This window comes from Lissotriton helveticus, chromosome 5_1 (genome assembly GCF_964261635.1).
Source record: "Lissotriton helveticus chromosome 5_1, aLisHel1.1, whole genome shotgun sequence".
Taxonomy (NCBI): domain Eukaryota; kingdom Metazoa; phylum Chordata; class Amphibia; order Caudata; family Salamandridae; genus Lissotriton; species Lissotriton helveticus.
Window position 1 is genome coordinate 2,018,184,438 of NC_136065.1, and position 16,185 is coordinate 2,018,200,622.

Genomic DNA, 16,185 nt, shown 5'->3' on the forward strand with positions numbered 1-16,185 from the left:
TACATAGTGCCACTATAAAAAAATCATGCACTAAATCCGAAGGTGAAATGTTCGACCAGGATGACCCTGGTGGTGTATCCAACCAGCACTCCAGCGTGGTCAGACTCAAAGTCAAAGTGTTCTATTTGCTGTGCATTTAATAAGGTGAGAACAGTCAGACAGAAGAGTATGAACTGCCAGGAGGACTCGAATCAGCAAGAAACACTTCTGTTATCATGTGCATTCCTGCTTGGACAAAAGAGCCAGAGACGCCCTGTCGGCTGTCGGCTCACTTCCTGTATCACTTCAGTACGGGGCGGAGTCAGGCACAACGTTCCTTCCGCTATCCAAAGTGCACAGACTCATCTCAATCCAAATCTGAATAACCCGTACAGGTTAGGACGGAGCCACTGTGGACCGCCAAGATAGAACCGGTGCTGTGCAGCGAAAGCGACGAGCCTGTAGGATTCTTACTGAGCTGATCGGAGGTTCAGCATATTCTGTGGCTAGTTCAAGGGCTGGTTTCCAAGCGTCGTTCCCGCGGATAGCACGGCCTAGGAGTACGAGGTATGCCTCAGGTAGGGGCGTATATTATAAAACCAGCAGCGCTTTAAATGGGCCGGTGCTAACCGTTACGGTGCACCTGCGCTTTTTTTGAGCGGGAGAGTACCTCTACTTTCCCGATACAGCAGGTACTCTGATAGGGTACCTACACTTCTAATTATTATTCAATTTGCTGCATCCACAGCTATCGGGTCTCGCTTACGTCCTCGTGTGACTTAACGATGTAAGCGAGACCCGTAGTTAGCAGTCAGTAAGGTGCATTGCGGGTCTTGTAGTTTCGCCTTTAGCATAGTATAGATAGGTTTAGAAATCCCAGGCATACGGATGCTGTTTAAAAAGCCAGGACTGGCTGAGAGTGTTTGACATCGAAGTGTGTACTGCGATCTTGCACAGCTGTAAAGCACCTGTTTTTCATGATGGTTTCTTACAGCCAGTTCAATTCGCCTGAGTAAGTCTGCTGGGACCTGCAGTTTGGCTTCTCTATCCTGCATATGGCTCGGATTGCGTCGCAGTAGTTTTAGTTTGACGTTTCTAATTCCACATCTGGCTGTACCCAACCAAGCAGCACTGGCCGAATACCCCACAGCTCTGTGACAGTCTTTTCTTAAGACCAATCATATTAGTTATTACCATAATACTATATTTGCATTTTTGTAGTGCTTACTACACCTGACAAGGTGCTGAGTCGTTAATCCGTGGGGTGCTCATAGCATCAAAGACTCGTTACACCGGAATTACTCCTGCTGATTATTAGACAGTGGTGCCTTTACTTTAGACCGATTTCACTTTGCATTCTTGGGATTGGAGTTTCGTTTTGTCCCCCACCATCGAAAGTGCCTAGAACAGTGTTTCCCAAACATTTGACTCCTGCGGTCCCCCAGTAAGTCACTACTGGAACCCGGGGACCCCCGAACAATTTGTACTATTTATATTTCAAACATTAAAACAGTAATCGTAAAAAAATACACAAACAAGTGCTCACCAAACAACACTCTAATAGCTAAAGATTGTATTAATTTATATTGAAAAGATTTGCAAAAATCTAAAGATTTTAATGAGCAGGTTGGTGCTGCACCTCAGCGACTAAATTTGCACCGTTTGCTTTTATTTCATGATACAAGGCTCCTGCTCCTGCCAGGGCCATATTGGAAACCCAAAGCAGCCCTGGCAAATGTTGTCAAACCAGTATCTGTACGGCGCGCACCAAGTACAGCGAGTGAACCTGACCACTACAAAGAGAGCTTGGCGGGGCTCTCCCCGCTAAGAAAATTAGGTAAAAATGGTGCATTCCACTTACATTTGTCAATATATATTGAATTGTATTCGCTTTTAAATCATAGTAAATGATGACCTTTGTTTGGGCTCTTAAATGAGTCCTTCACTATCACCCCCCAACAGTGCCTCTTCTCTCCATAGTGCCTCTGTCACATGTATTGCGTTTGCTTTATAGCCAGTGGCGGTTTCTCCATGGGGGCGTTTGGGCGCCGCCTCCCCGCTTTCTCGCCGTGCGAGAAGGCAGAAACAAATGGTAGTTATTGCCGTAATATAACTACCATTTGTGATTTATTTCTGCCTTCTCGCACGACGAGAAAGCAGAACTTCCTGGTTTAGAGTGGGGGTGTTACTCGAGGGCAGGGGGGAGTGGCTTGCCCACTGTTGTTAATACTGACTGTTTGGGCAGCCTGAGGCCGCCCAAACAGACAGTATTAACAACAGAGGGAAAGCCACTCCCCCAAGCCACTCCCACCTGCCCTCGAGTAACGCACCCACTCACTCTCCCTGTTCTCTGTATGCTGCAGCAGCAGCACACAGAGAGAAAATGACGTAGCCTTGGGCAGCCGGCCGCACCAATCAAAAACGCGGCGGTGGAGAGGGAGGCTGTCTGCCGTGCCGCCTTCCTGATGACGTGCTGCCTGCAGGACTTGAACCAGGACGCGGGAGTCGGGACGGAGTCTCTACGGACGGTAAGTTTATTTTATTTTATTTTTATATATAATATTTGTTTTGTTCCCACTTTCCAAACCCCTCCCGCCTCCCCCCTCATCCCGCGAGTGCGACCCCATTTCCAACCCCCCCCCACCACCCGACTGCCGAACAGAGAATTTAAATTACTTAAAATGAAGCAAGCCGGCATCGCGTGTCTCCGGAATACTTCGCTACGTTTGTGGCCCGGGCTCGAGTTCGCATTTTGAACTCTCGTTTTCCACTGTTGTTTCCCTGCCATTCAACCGTACACCTTATGATATTATTTATATGAAAAGCCTCAAAGTCTTTGGGCTAATCAGAGAAGGCTTTTGTGGATGGAGCTGAAAAAAACGTGCATTCATGCTCTGAAGGACAGACTGCACTTTCTATTCACCACTTGCAAGGAAATCTTGGGCTTTCAAGTGACCTGCGAGCGAGGGTTTGGAGTGCACAAAGGTCGGCATTCAGATTTATATGCAAAACAAGCGAAGGCACGTAAAAAAGACTTTCTTCTTCTACCCACTACCAGTCAAAGCACCCTTCTCCTTGTACCTCACATTCAAGTGTTAAAATATATGATCACTAAGGGCGTGGGTTCGCGAGTGGTTCCTTGCGGCTGAAGTGCATGGAAACTGCTGGAATACATATTGATTTGACCCAGTAGCGTAGTTTGGATGGCACATGAGGCGAGCCCTGGTGCGAGAAATGAAAATGGCATTTTTGACTGCTGATCGGGGTAGTAAGATACAGCAAATACGCTACTGGGTCAAATCAATATGTATTTCCAGCAGTTTCCATGCACTTTCCCTGAGAAAATCAGGGATCAGGTTGCTCACTATGCTAAATTGCTTAGTGCAATCCTGTCTGTGGACTTCCACCTCACCACTTTTTGCAGCCGCCACTGTTTATAGCATCTCTCATACCAGTGTAGGGCAGAGACAATTAATCATACATGTGTAAATCAGTGTATAGAAAATGTTACATAAGGCAAAGGGGACTTCAAGGTGTAGGATTCACATGTCATCTATACCATATTTTAAGAGTGCTTGGTCTGGAGAAGCACAAACTCAGGACTTAGAACACGACACAGTGGTTAACATTAACGTTAATAATAAGAATTTATTTCTACCCAAATAAACCTTTATTAGCAGCATCAGGCTAATGAAAGACAGACTAGCTTGTACCATGCAGTTTGAATGCTGCTCTTTGATGTCATTTCATAGCTCACTGTGCTAGTTTACGATTGTAACTTATGAACTGCACAGTAACAACAGAAGCTCTGTGACAAAAGCAGTAACCTACTGAGGTGTGCACATAAAAAATATTGTTTCTTTTAAATGCATGGTGCACGTTCTCCGCTTCCTTAGAGGAGTCAAAGCTGCCACTAGACAAAACTCCCATCTCTCTCCAGCAGGTACATTAATCACCGGAGTTATCTTGACACTTATTGATGCTTTCAGAACTGCTGGTTATACAAGGAACTTTGCTGTGCTTTTAAAACTGCTACCTGCGGACCACCTGGGAATGTGTCACGGACCCCAGTTTGGGAACCATTGGCGTAGAATACAAGTGACAGTAGGAGGTCGCTGACAAGTCTTTCAAATGTGAATTCCAAATTCAGTGCATTTGTGCTTTAACTTTTTTACTTCTGTAGCACAAGAGTTCTGTAAATGACAGTTGTAAGCATAAAAGGGCTGTCAAGGGCCTTGGTCCGAAACAAAATGGCTGCTTATTTTTGTAAAAGATTTTGGGACTGATGCATAAACGATTGTGCAGCACGGCAGATTCAGTTATTTGGACTACGAGAAATGCTTCGCTAGGTGGCTAGAGTGGCATTTCTCCTTTTTCTTGGTTCATAAATGCTGACCCCTTGTTTAGAGGGGTAGCTCTCCTTAATTAGTGAAGACACAGTTATTTCACAGCGCTGCAATGTAATCCGATTCTGTTTTTGCTAATCTGTTACAGCACAAAACGGCCATTCGGTAGGATTTCCAGAAATCGTCCCTCATGTGCATTGAAGAAGCCGGATTACTTCTACCAATCTTTCTTAGGCCCTGTAAGGTGCGAGGTCGGGGCCTCGCACGTAGTGGTTCTGGCCGGACAGAAGGACACAGAGACAGGTGGTTGGTGAGTGTGCCGGAAAAGACCCCGAGCGGTCTTCCGCCTGTTTATTTTATACCTCGGGACGAGCCCGCCCCGAGGGTGTGTGAATGCGTGTGTCTGTGGATACATTGTAGAGGTGAGGCCGGGTGGCTCTCTACATCCCTCCTTCAATTTAGTTCGTTGTATCAATCAATTGTCAGCTAGGGTGAGGTCCAGGCGAAGTCTCTTAGTCTCTGGATTGGTCCCGGATTGGGCCTCAGATGGTATCGGTTGCTGCGGCCCACTGGGGAGCCAGCAACCCCAGCCGGGGTTGCGCTGACACTCCTCTCGGGAGACGGCGGGCTGGCCCCGGGGCTTTGAGGTGTGTTCTGTTGATTGGCCCTTTCGTCCGGTCCTCTCGGACTCAGCGGAGGGGCTGGAGCCCCCGCTCCCTGTCCTTCCTCGTTTTGGATGTCCATCTCCGTGGGTGGTGCTTCAGTGATGTTCTCGGGATGGCCAGCCGGCTCTCTCACTTTCTTGAAGCAAGATACGTTCCGAGTGACTGTCTGGCGGCCTCGGCGCGCCGTCACCATGGTTCCTTGAATCTTTTCCACTCTCCACCTCTCTGGTTCGTATGGAGTCCGGAACTTCCACTCTGGATGACGGTCCTGGACCACCACGCAGTCTCCTTCTCTTAGGCTCGGCGGCACAGCATGTCGTGTCACGCTCGCTTTCTGGTTGGTAATGATTCTTCTGAATCTGAACGGCTTCACTGTCTCTTTCTTCAGGCATCCAGGTGGACGCTGCCGGTATATTGCCTCGGGGCGCCCTCTTGAATAGCACGTGGGCCGGGGCACACTTGGTGGTGCTGTGCGGGGTCTGTCTGTAGGCACTCAGAAATTGGTCCAGGGCAGCCTCTGGGTCGGTCCCATTGTCTGTTGCAATTCGGAGTGCTCTGTTAAGTGTCCATATAAGTCTTTCAACTTCCCCGTTCGTTTGTGGCCATAGCGGTGTTATTTTCCGGTGTCTTATTTGGAGGTTGTCTAGGTATGCTTGGAATTCTCGTCCTTGAAACGGTGGTCCGTTATCTGATTTTATCTCTTCAGGGAGTCCCATTGTCGCGAAGATTCGATCCAATGCTTTCCGGACTTGGGGAAATGCTACTGATGGGATGAGTAGCAGGCCGTGGTATTACCCATTTTAAAGAAACCCGGCGCAGATCCACTTGTGCTGAGTAATTACAGGCCCATCTCCCTCCTCCCTTTTTTGGGAAAGATCTTAGAGACCTATGTCACCAGGTGCCTGAGCTCGTTCGTGGAGACTTCTCTTTTCCTGGATCCCCAGCAGGCTGGCTTTCGCCCTCTCCACTCCACCGAGATGGTGATTGCGGCTGTCATGGACACCCTCAGAGCGGGTGCTGATAACAACCTCTCCCAAGCCCTGGTTTTGTTGGATCTCTCGGCGGCATTTGACACGGTCGATCATACTATTCTGATCGACCGTGTCAGAAACGCCGGCATCCAGGGCATCGCTCTGGACTGGGTGCGGTCCTTCTTGCAAGGTCGCTCGCAGGCAGTCCACCTGTCTACTTTCGCTGCTCCCTTCTCCCCTCTCACCTGTGGTGTCCCTCAAGGTTCTGCCCTTTCTCCCCTTCTTTTTAATTTATATATGCAACCACTTATGGTTTCCCTTCGTCACTCCCCTGCCACTATCTATAATTATGCTGATGACCTTCAGTTGGTCTTTCCCTTGGACACTCTACCCTCTTCCCGTTCTAATTTTCAAACCACAATGTTGTTGATCTCCGACTGGATGGCTCACAGCCAGCTCAAGTTGAATCCGTCAAAAACAGAACTTGTCCTGGTGGGTGGCCCTACTAATCCTTGGGATGACAATTATTGGCCTCCTTCCCTCGGTCCCCCTCCTTGCCCGGTCAGTACTGTGAAAAGCCTTGGAGTGGTCATCTCTGAGGACCTATCCATGAAACCCCAGATCTCGGCTGTGACATCATCCTGTTTTTTTCAACTGCGCAGGATCCGTAAGATCTGTCGTTTTCTTACCAGAGAGGCACTCATTTTAGTTTTACTGGCTTTGGTCATTTCCAGGGTTGACTTTGCTAATCTCTTGTATGTGGGGATTCCTGCTTATCAGCTTCATAAACTCCAGTTAATCCAGAATCAGGCGGCCCGTCTGGTGTTCCACCAACCCAAACACCAGCATGTTTCCCCCCTTCTGAGGAGCCTTCATTGGCTCCCAGTGGCCCAACGGTGCTCCTTTAAACTCGGATGCACCGTTTTCAAATCTCTTCACGACCGCGCCCCTGAATTTGTGTCTTCTAAACTAAAGAGATACCTTCCCACCCGTAATTTAAGATCATCTGCTGATAATCTTCTCTGCATCCCTTCTATCCGTCGGAAAAAGCACGGTGGCCTGCGTTTTTCTTCTCTCGGCCCCATCTTTTGGAATTCCCTCCCCTCTTCTTTTCGCCACTGCCCTACCTATGAGTCATTTAGGAGAACCTTAAAAACTTTTCTCTTTAAAGTTGGAGCAGTATGATACCCTGGCCCTGGCTTGTTATGTCTGTTATGAGCGCGAAGAAACCGTTTCGGTGTACGTGCGCGGTATAAATTATTTAACATAACATAACATCTCTACCATGGGGAACTTCGAGAACGAATCCACCACTACCAGTGTGTGGCGACCATCAGGGAAGCTTCCAAAATCGATGCTCAGGTGAGTCCAGGGGTTTTGGGGTGCGTCCTCTGTGATGACAGGGGCAGGCGCCTGATCTCCCCCGGTGATGGCGCAGGCGTGGCATGACTGCACCATCTCATCTACCATGTTGTCCATGGCAGGGAACCAGACTTTGTGTCTTAGCCTTGCTTTTGTCTTGGCCATGCCCTGGTGGCCTACGTGCGCTATGGCCAGCATATGCTTCTGGAGGCTCTCGGGCACAACAATGAGGCGGCCCCGAAGCACGACCCCTTCGTCTCCTACGCTGAATTTGTTGCGGATCTGCCACATCTGTTGTCGGGCATGGCTCACTTCTGGTCGTAGGCCCTGAACTCCGTCTAGGAATCTTGCCCAACTGTTGTCCACAAGGGCCCATTTCACTCGAGATAGTGTTTCATCCTCGGCGGTGGCCTCTCCTATCTCTTGTAGTGTGAGCGACTCTGGGCATGCCGCTTGGGTTACCATGTGGACGAATTCCTCTACTCCTTGTCCATCGGCAAGCGGGAGTGCCTTCTTTGTCACGTCTGGGTGTCTGGACAGATAGTCGGCGGGATTGTGGGCCCCAGGACGGAACACCAGGGTGAAGTTATAGCCTTGGAGTTGGACGGCCCATCTCTCGATGCGCGGGGGCGCGAGTCTGGAAGAGCCTGTGAAGAGTGGCAGCAGTGGCTTGTGGTCAGTTACCACGGTGAATTCCTGCCCGCACAAGTATAGATGAAAGTGCTGGCATGCCCAATTGATGGCAAGGGCCTCTCGCTCAATCTGAGCGTATCGGGTCTCGGTGTCCGTTAGCGCCTTGCTGGCATAGGCCACAGGTTTCCATTCGTCTTTGCCATACTCTTGCAGCAGCACGGCTCCCAGACCGACTGGGCTGGCGTCCACGATGAGCTCTGTCCTTCGCCGTGGTTGAAAATATGCCATCACGGCCTTGTCTAGGAGGTTTGCCTTGATGTCTTGGAAGGCTTGATTTGCCAGGCATGTCCATTCCCATTCCTGATCTTGGCGCGTGAGCGCCCTCAAGGGTTCTGCCAGGGCGGCCAAGTTGGGGATGGAACCGGCCACAGTAGGTGGCCATGCCGAGAAAACTCCGCACTTCGGATGGATTTCGTGGGGTGCTCGCGTTCTGTATGGCCTCCGCCTTCTTCAGGTCCACTTTTAGACCCTCCCGGGTGAATGTGTATCCAAAGAAGTCGACCGCTTCCTGGTAGAAGGCGCGCTTTTCCTTATGCAGGGTCAGTCCTTGATCCGCCAGCCTCTCTAGCGTGGCTCTCAGGTGGGCGTGGTGTTCCTCTAGTGTGTTTGAGTATATGAGGATGTCGTCACTCAGCTTGATCACCCCTCAACCCTGACAGTACCTCTCTGATCGCGTTTTGAAACACCTCGGCGGCGGAGGAAACACCGAAACTTAGCCTTTTATATCTCCGGAGTCCGACGTGCGTCGAAAAGGTTGTTGTGTAGCGACTCTCCGGTTCGAGCTCCAGTTGGTGATATCCCGCGTTGAGATCCAATTGGTGAACCACTTTGCTCCGTTTAGGTCAGCGATGATGTCGTCCATCGTCGGCGTGATATGACGCTCACGCTTCACAGCCACGTTGGGAAGCCTCATGTCGACGCATAATCTGATAGCGCCGGGCTGCTTTGGTTTAGGTGCTACGACGAGGGGCGACACCCAGGGAGTCGGTCCAGAAACTTTTTCAATTACTCCGAGGTCCTCTAGTCTTTTGAGTTCAGCTTCTACCTGTGGTCGGAGGTTGAACGGCACCCTCCGGTGCCTTAGAGCAACTGGACGCACCGAGGTGTCGATGTGTAGTCGTACCTTTTTCCCTTTTAGCTTTCCCAGGCCGCTGAAGAGCGATGGGAATTCTTGTAGTATGCTGTCCGCATGTGATTGGTGAACCTGGTTGGCGAAGAACACTAGCCCTAGGTCTTCAGCAGTGTGACAGCTGAGGAGCGTGCCTTTCTTTCCTTCCGTGATGTGGAATCGAGCTTCTGTTGAGTATTCGCCGTTGACGATAACAGTGTTGATGACTCCTCTCGGAGGTAGTGGGTCAGTGCCCCCGTAGGTGTATATGCATGCGCTCGATGGTGCCAGTGTTGGTTTGGGCGACATTTTCTCATATTGTTCAGAGTCCATCACATTCACTGATGCTCCGGTATCTATGAGCGCTCGCATTTCAGTCCCCTCTACCGACACGGTGCACATGGGTGGGGGCCTTCTCCTTGTGGATACCCTGCTGACATAGGGTATCACATACACTTCGTCATCCTCTTCATCTTCGTAGTATGGTCTCCTTTCCTGAGCTTGACTGTCTTGGGGCGGACGTTCGGGCTCCAGCGACATCTGTCTCACTCTTTGTGTTACGGACCTTCGACTGTATCCTCAGGACCTCCGGGCGTTGGGCCTATATCTTCCACCTTGACATACCACTGCGAAATAATTCATACGCCCACATTTCAGGCAGGTTTTGCCTTTCGCACTGCATGTCGCGGTCGTCGGATGGTCCTCCCCGCAGTATGCACATTGGGTGTCTCGCGACTGCCACTGACGCGGGCAATTGTTTTGCGGTCTTCTCTGCAATGCGTCCACCCTTTCTTCTTTGATCGGCGCCATCTTGGGGGAGTCCGGATGCACCATCGGGGAGCGCAGCGCCGTTTCCATCTCTTCCGCCCTTGCGTCTGAGAGTTCATCGAATCAGGCGAGGATGAGTATCTTGTCTAGAGTAATTCCCGGCTGTCGGAGAATAAGTTTTCTGAGCAGCTTTGACCGACAACCTACGATGATTTGATCCCGTATCTCCTCCCTCGGGCTGGTGAATGGGCAGCTGGCGGCCAGACGGCGCATTCTGGTGTAGTACATGTCTACCGACTCAGCCTCCGTTTGCCACGCTCTCTTGAATTTAAATTTCTCGAAATCCAAATTCAGTTGGGGGTCAAAGTGTGCGTTGAGGGCATTGACTGCTGCATCATAATCATCTTCTGCGCCCGTGTTTGGGAGGGTCTCAAACAGGTCATATATTTCGGGTCCCCATAGAGGATGAGGAGGGACCTCATGACCGTGCCATCCGTCTCTCGGGTCCCCTTGAAGTAGAGGTTGAGGCGCCCCAGCCACGCTTTCCATCGTGGTGCCGCGGTCGCCGGGTCAGCCGATTCGCTGAAAGGCGGAATGGGAGCAACTCCCGTGTGGGCATGGCTGTCCCTTGTGGGCCAGTGACAAGGCGCTGGGGTGGCCCGGCGGGGCCAGGTAAGGCAGGGCCTGTTGTCGGCGCCGTCGCCGCGGCTCCTTGCGACGCATCAGTCATCGCGTTTCCGGCGAACACGTGTTTTCTTGGGCGAAATGGGCGGGAAGAGGTCTGGGCACCTACTCTGGCGCCAGGCGGCTATGCTCTTCTTTCTCTGTCTCTACTATGTTGGCGCCGGGACAGCAGACTGGCTATATGACCGGCAAAGGTCAGATGTGTGCGTCGTGGTGGGTGTACAGACACTGCAAGGCCACTTAGAGCTTTTGCGGTATTGACCAACAAAGTTCCTTGTAGGGGCCAATGCTTGTTGGCAGCAGGGGAGGGAGGTTACTCCTGACGGGTTGAGGCAGAGACAGAGCTGATAAAGATCAATTCAAAAATGGTCAGGCGATTTCAGTAGATGTTTCCTAAGTTAAATGTGCCCGGCGTAAAACGCCCCTAATACCATACGAAGTTATTCAATAAAGAGGCAGGCGCTGGAGACAGGAAGACAGGAAACAAGTTTATTCCGACGGAGTAGAACACATCAGATCAGACAACAAGGTATCGTCTCGAGGTGCTCTCTCAACCTCTCTGAGACCTAGTCTTTTATACACTGGTTTAAGACATGTGAACGTTCTTTATTACACCAAGGCCATTGTGAAGCATGAGAACGATATCCCCGGCACCCCCCCCCCCCAGTTCCGGCCCATTCCAACACATGACAACAGTAGAGGCCCATTCCCCTCATATGATTGGGAGGGGGCTATCACGCAGCAGAGTGTTCTGCCAATTCCTTTGGAATGTGTGCGACTGATCGAATCTCTGGGGGTGGGGACGTCATGATCAATAGTGGCCTCTTTCAGGAGAGGCGAGTGCATTCAGTAGTGGGCAATAAACTGTATCCTCGGGCTAAGGGATGATCAGCGGTTCGTGCAGGCAGTCGGGCTCAGAGGAAGGGGTCATCAAAGGAGGGGTATTCATGGACGGAAAGGAGGTGTTGGTCAGGCGCGGGGTGTGATTCCCTGAGACAGCGTCATGGGGGGGTTCATGACTTGTGCATGTGAGTGCGGGGGCAGCCAGGATGTGCGGGGAAGGCTTGCAACGTTCAGGGAAGTGTGCTGACGGGTGAACAGGGAGACCATGGTACCTAAAATGGCTGTCGTGTATGCTCATACGTGAGTCTGCAAGATGGCGTAGATGATGTTCAGTACACGAACTAAAATTCCACAGTCCTCCCTTTAACATGTCTCGCCAGCTTGTCCGTTTGGATCAATCCCCATGAGACCACGCACCTCTATCTCGTATAGGGGACTCATGTGCTCAGTTTTAAAGTTCAAAGTCTTTGGGCACATACAGTTGGAAATGAGTGCACATAAAGGTGGTAAACATTGAATACCTAAGCAACACCCACACAGTATCATGATTGGTATCAATAAAAACGTGAACAATCTCCATCCCCAGTTCTTTAAAGTGTCCCAGAACCAGCCTCCAAGCGACCATCCTTCCTGTTCCTGGTGAACCTCCGAGGACAGTCTGTGGAGGTGTTCGATTGCTTTGTAGACTGAAGGTGAGTTATCTGGCACATAGGTGCAACAGCTGGAGCCGATGATGCGGCATGCACCTCCACGGTCGGCCAGAACCACATCTAGAACAAGACGGTTTTGAAGAGCCACCAGGCGGACTGCCTGAAGCTCAGCCGTGTTGTTAGCAAGGATGCCAGCGGTGATGTTAATGGTTGTTTCTACTGCCTGAGTCAGGTGTCGGATAGCGCGGCTATTTGCCATTGGTCCCCACAGAGGAACAAGTCCCTTTGCTGCATCCAGGAACTGTGCTCCGGTGGAGTCGGCTTGCTCAACATCTCCGGCGCGCTTTTGCCGGTGGTGGTAGGCTGAAGCCACATACGTGGGAGGAAGAATGAAGGCGATGTAGCACGTACCCCTCCAGCCTTTTGGGAGCCACGTGTAAGCTTTGGTGCCACAAACAAAGTACATATTCGGGGAAGCAACAAAGGAGGGGGGGTCAGCTGAGACCAATGTTTTGGTGATGCGACAAGAACTGTGACCCCCCAGCTGCGTTCCTTGTCCTTCGAGGCATACGAGTCCTGTGACATTGATGACAGACAGGACCACGGTCAGGGTGGCAGCCGTTTGTTTCCGCAGGTGGGAGAAGGTGGGTCTGGCTGGATTGTGGAGCACTTGCATTTCGACCCTTTCTTTGGCAGGGATGTTCGTAAGGAAGGTTGAACCTGAAATTGCAGGACAAAAGGGCTTTCCTGTTTTGTTCAGCCAGAACCCATAGTAGAAGTGTGACACTGTTTGACCAGAAGCGGCGTTGTCCTTGTGGCTTTCCTGCATGAGGATCAACCAGGCGAGGCAGGAGCCGTGAACTGAAAAAGGAGAAGGGATGAAGGGGATGGAGTGTCCGGTAGCATGTGGGAGCAACCCACAGATCCAGCAGTTCGTGGCATTCGCAGCAAGGTTGTGCTGGTGCAACAGTTGTACGAAGGAATTGTTCCAGAACTCCCTATGCCTTTCTCGGAGCTGAGGTGAAAGGGTGATCAGGTGGTGCTCTTTCATGGTGGTTGGCTGGACAGTGGTTGGCAACATCTGGTGAGCGGGTGTGCTTTCCTCCAAGATCCAGAAGGAAGTCATGAGGAGGAGGCAAAACAGGAAGACAACGAAGAAAGCGATTGTCTTTGATTTGTGCAAATTATCAGTCTTTGGGTTCCTGTAGCGGGTATTTCCTGTTGCTTCCGACGTCTTCTTATCTGGCGCTTCCATCATCTTCTTATCTGGCGCTTCCATCATCTTCATCTTCAAGGTGCTCGGTAGTGGGCAGAACCACAGACTTCGTTTAGCTTCTCTCCGGGTAACCCTTGGTTGCTTTGGGTCACCGTTCTGAGATTTTTAACTTAGTCAGTGGCCTACTTAGCCGAAGCTCCCTCCTTTCGACGCAGGAAATACCCTTCTCGAGATGGCACAGTGGGATCAGAGTGTTTTGCAAGTTCAAGTGCCTCGGTATCAGGATAGCAGTTCAGCGATGGTCGGTCTTTGCTCAGGAGCTCTTCTTGGGTGCTGACGTTGTCTGTCGTGGCCAGGGTCGAGGAAACCTTTTTGCAGTGATGGGCGTGCAGCCAGTGCTTCTTCCCCTCCACTCGAAGAGCCATCCGAGTGGTGATCAGTACTTGCCAGGGGCCCGTCCACCGGGGTTCCAGACTCTTCGCTCGTTGAAAGTTCCGGACTAGGATGTAGTCACCCGGTTGGATATCGTGACCGGGACCCCTGGAAGCATCGGGGATGGCCTGCTGCACCTGTTGATGAATGACAGACAATGTTTTAGTTAACTTGTATAAATGATCTGACAGCAGGACGTCGGGGACGTCGTGAATGGAGGTCGGTTTGGGGGCAGTCCAGAGGTTCATAGGTCGCCCAAACACAACTTCGTAGGGGGTCAAGTGGTGCTTAGTGGGAGTGGAGCGCATCGATAGTAATGCCAGTGGAAGGGCATCTGGCCACTTAAGTCCTGTGGTGGCCACTATTTTTTACAGTTTCAGTTTCAGTGTAGCGTTGTGTCGTTCAACCAGGCCAGCGGATTGGGGGTGGAAGACTGCGTGGAACCTTTGTTTTACCCCCAACCCCTTCAGGATTAGTTGGATAACTTCAGCTATGAAGTGGGGGCCATTGTCGCTCCATAAAATTCGACAAAGGCCGTAGCGAGGGAAAAACTCCTTCAGTAGTCATGGCAGTGTTATCACGGGTCGGATAGGCTTCCACCCATTTGCTGAAGGCACATACAATGACTAATACGTACTTCAAGCCTTGGCACCTCTCTAATTGGATGTAATCCATCTGAAGGACCTCAAAGGGGTGGTCGGGGATCCCAAACCCTCCCCGGGGTACCACAGTTCCTTTCCCGGGGTTGTGTTGTAAGCAGATAAGGCACTGCTGGACTAGGCGTTTGGCCGAGTCGGGGATCTTGTTGTTGTGCCAGACTTTGGAAATGAGTTCAATCATGTGTGCAGGGGAGTGTGCCATTGTCAGTATGGGGATCAAATATGCATCAGGCAGTAACCATTTGTTCGTGTCTTTTGTCCGCCAGCAGCCTTCATCGTCCCTTAGACCCACCCGTGCCCACTCAATCAATTCGGGTGGTGTGCTGGCCGATTGGATGTCCCTGATTGTTTCCCTAGCGTCGGTCCATTTTTCTGCTTGTGACCTGGTCACATACATGCGTGTCGTTGTCCTATTCTCAGCTGTGGTTCAGGCAGTGATGTCGGCTAGTGCGTTTCCCTGTCCAACTAAATCTGTCACCTTCTTGTGTGCCTGGCATTTGATCACTGCTAATCGTTTGGGGAGAAGAACTGCTTCAATCAGGGCGGAGACTAGATCTCCGTGAAGGATGGGCGTGCCGTGGGACGTCAGGAATCCCCTTTCCCTCCACAGGAGCCCAAAATGATGAACCACCCCGAAGGCGTACTGGCTGTCCGTGTAAATGTTTGCCGTGGTTCCTGCTGCTATGATACATGCTCGTGTGAGGGCAATTAGTTCTGCTGCCTGTGCGGATCGTTGTGTGATGCGAGCTGTTTCAATTACTGTTCGAGCTGTCGTCACCGCATAGGCAGCAGAAGTGGTGCCGTCTGGGAGTTTGATGCAAGAGCCATCTACCCATAGTTCTCCATCAGGATCTGTGAAAGCAATGTCTCGGAGGTCAATTCTACTCCTGGTCTGTTCGTCCGTGAGGGTCACACAGTCGTGTATAGGGGGCACATCGGGGTCGTTTTCAGGCAAGGGTAACAGTGTAGCAGGATTCAATGTCGTGCATCTCTTCAGAGTGATGTGGGGCGCAAGTAAGTCAGTTCGTATCCTGTCAGTCGTGCACTAGTCAAGTGTTGAGTCTTGGTCTGGTTCAAAAGGGTGTCAACTGCATGGGGTACTAATACCGTGAGAGAGTTCGAAAGTACAATTCCCTCACTCTGTCGGATAGAGACAGCAGCAGCGGCTACTGCTCGAAGGCAGGCAGGTAGAGCTCTGGCGACTGGATCAAGTGTGGCAGAGAAGTAGGCACAAGGGCGTTGTTTGGCGCCGATGGGCTGAGTTAGAACAGACAATGCGCATCCCTCCCTTTCGTGAGTGAAGAGGGAGAAGGGTTTGGAGTAATCTGGTGTTCCTAGAACGGGTGCCGAGCAAAGGGCATCCCGCAACTCTTTAAAGGATGCTTGGCATTCGGGAGTCCAAGGGAGTGGGAACGGAACATCTTTGGCCAACAGGGAAAGTAAGGGTTTTATAATGAGACTGAAATTTGGTAACCATTGTCGGCAGAAAGAAGTAAGGCCCACTAGTGAACGGACTTGCTTCTGTGTTTTCGGAATGGGGGTGTCTAGGATGGTTTGGATTCGGTCGGGCGTAAGTTTCCTCCCTTCTTTGGACAGGAGATGGCCTAGGTATGTTACTTGGGGCTGGCAGAACTGCAGTTTCTTTTTGGAGACTTTGTGGCCATTCTCCGCAAGAAAGTGCAAGAGTTGGATAGTGGCTGTGATTGCAAGTGGTGTGGTGTCGGCCGCCAAAAGGATATCATCGACATATTGGATCAATACCACTCCATCTGGTAGCTGGACGGCGTCCAGCTGTCTTTTGAGGGCCTG

At 51.0% G+C, this 16,185-nt stretch overlaps 1 protein-coding gene across 3 annotated transcripts in view; it reads left to right on the forward strand.

The window, feature by feature from the left end:
• Positions 1-282: 282 nt before the first annotated feature.
• Positions 283-16,185, forward strand: part of LOC144756190 (E3 ubiquitin-protein ligase TRIM39-like) — a 127,368-nt gene continuing 111,465 nt past the window's right edge. Inside the window, exon 1 of one of the 3 annotated variants that reach the window (XM_078645789.1) lies at positions 283-546. The gene's annotated coding sequence lies outside the window, so the exon portion shown is untranslated. Of the gene's footprint in view, positions 558-1,757; positions 1,817-16,185 lie in introns of those variants that run through there. The other 2 variants (XM_078645790.1, XM_078645791.1) reach the window with 2 other exon arrangements.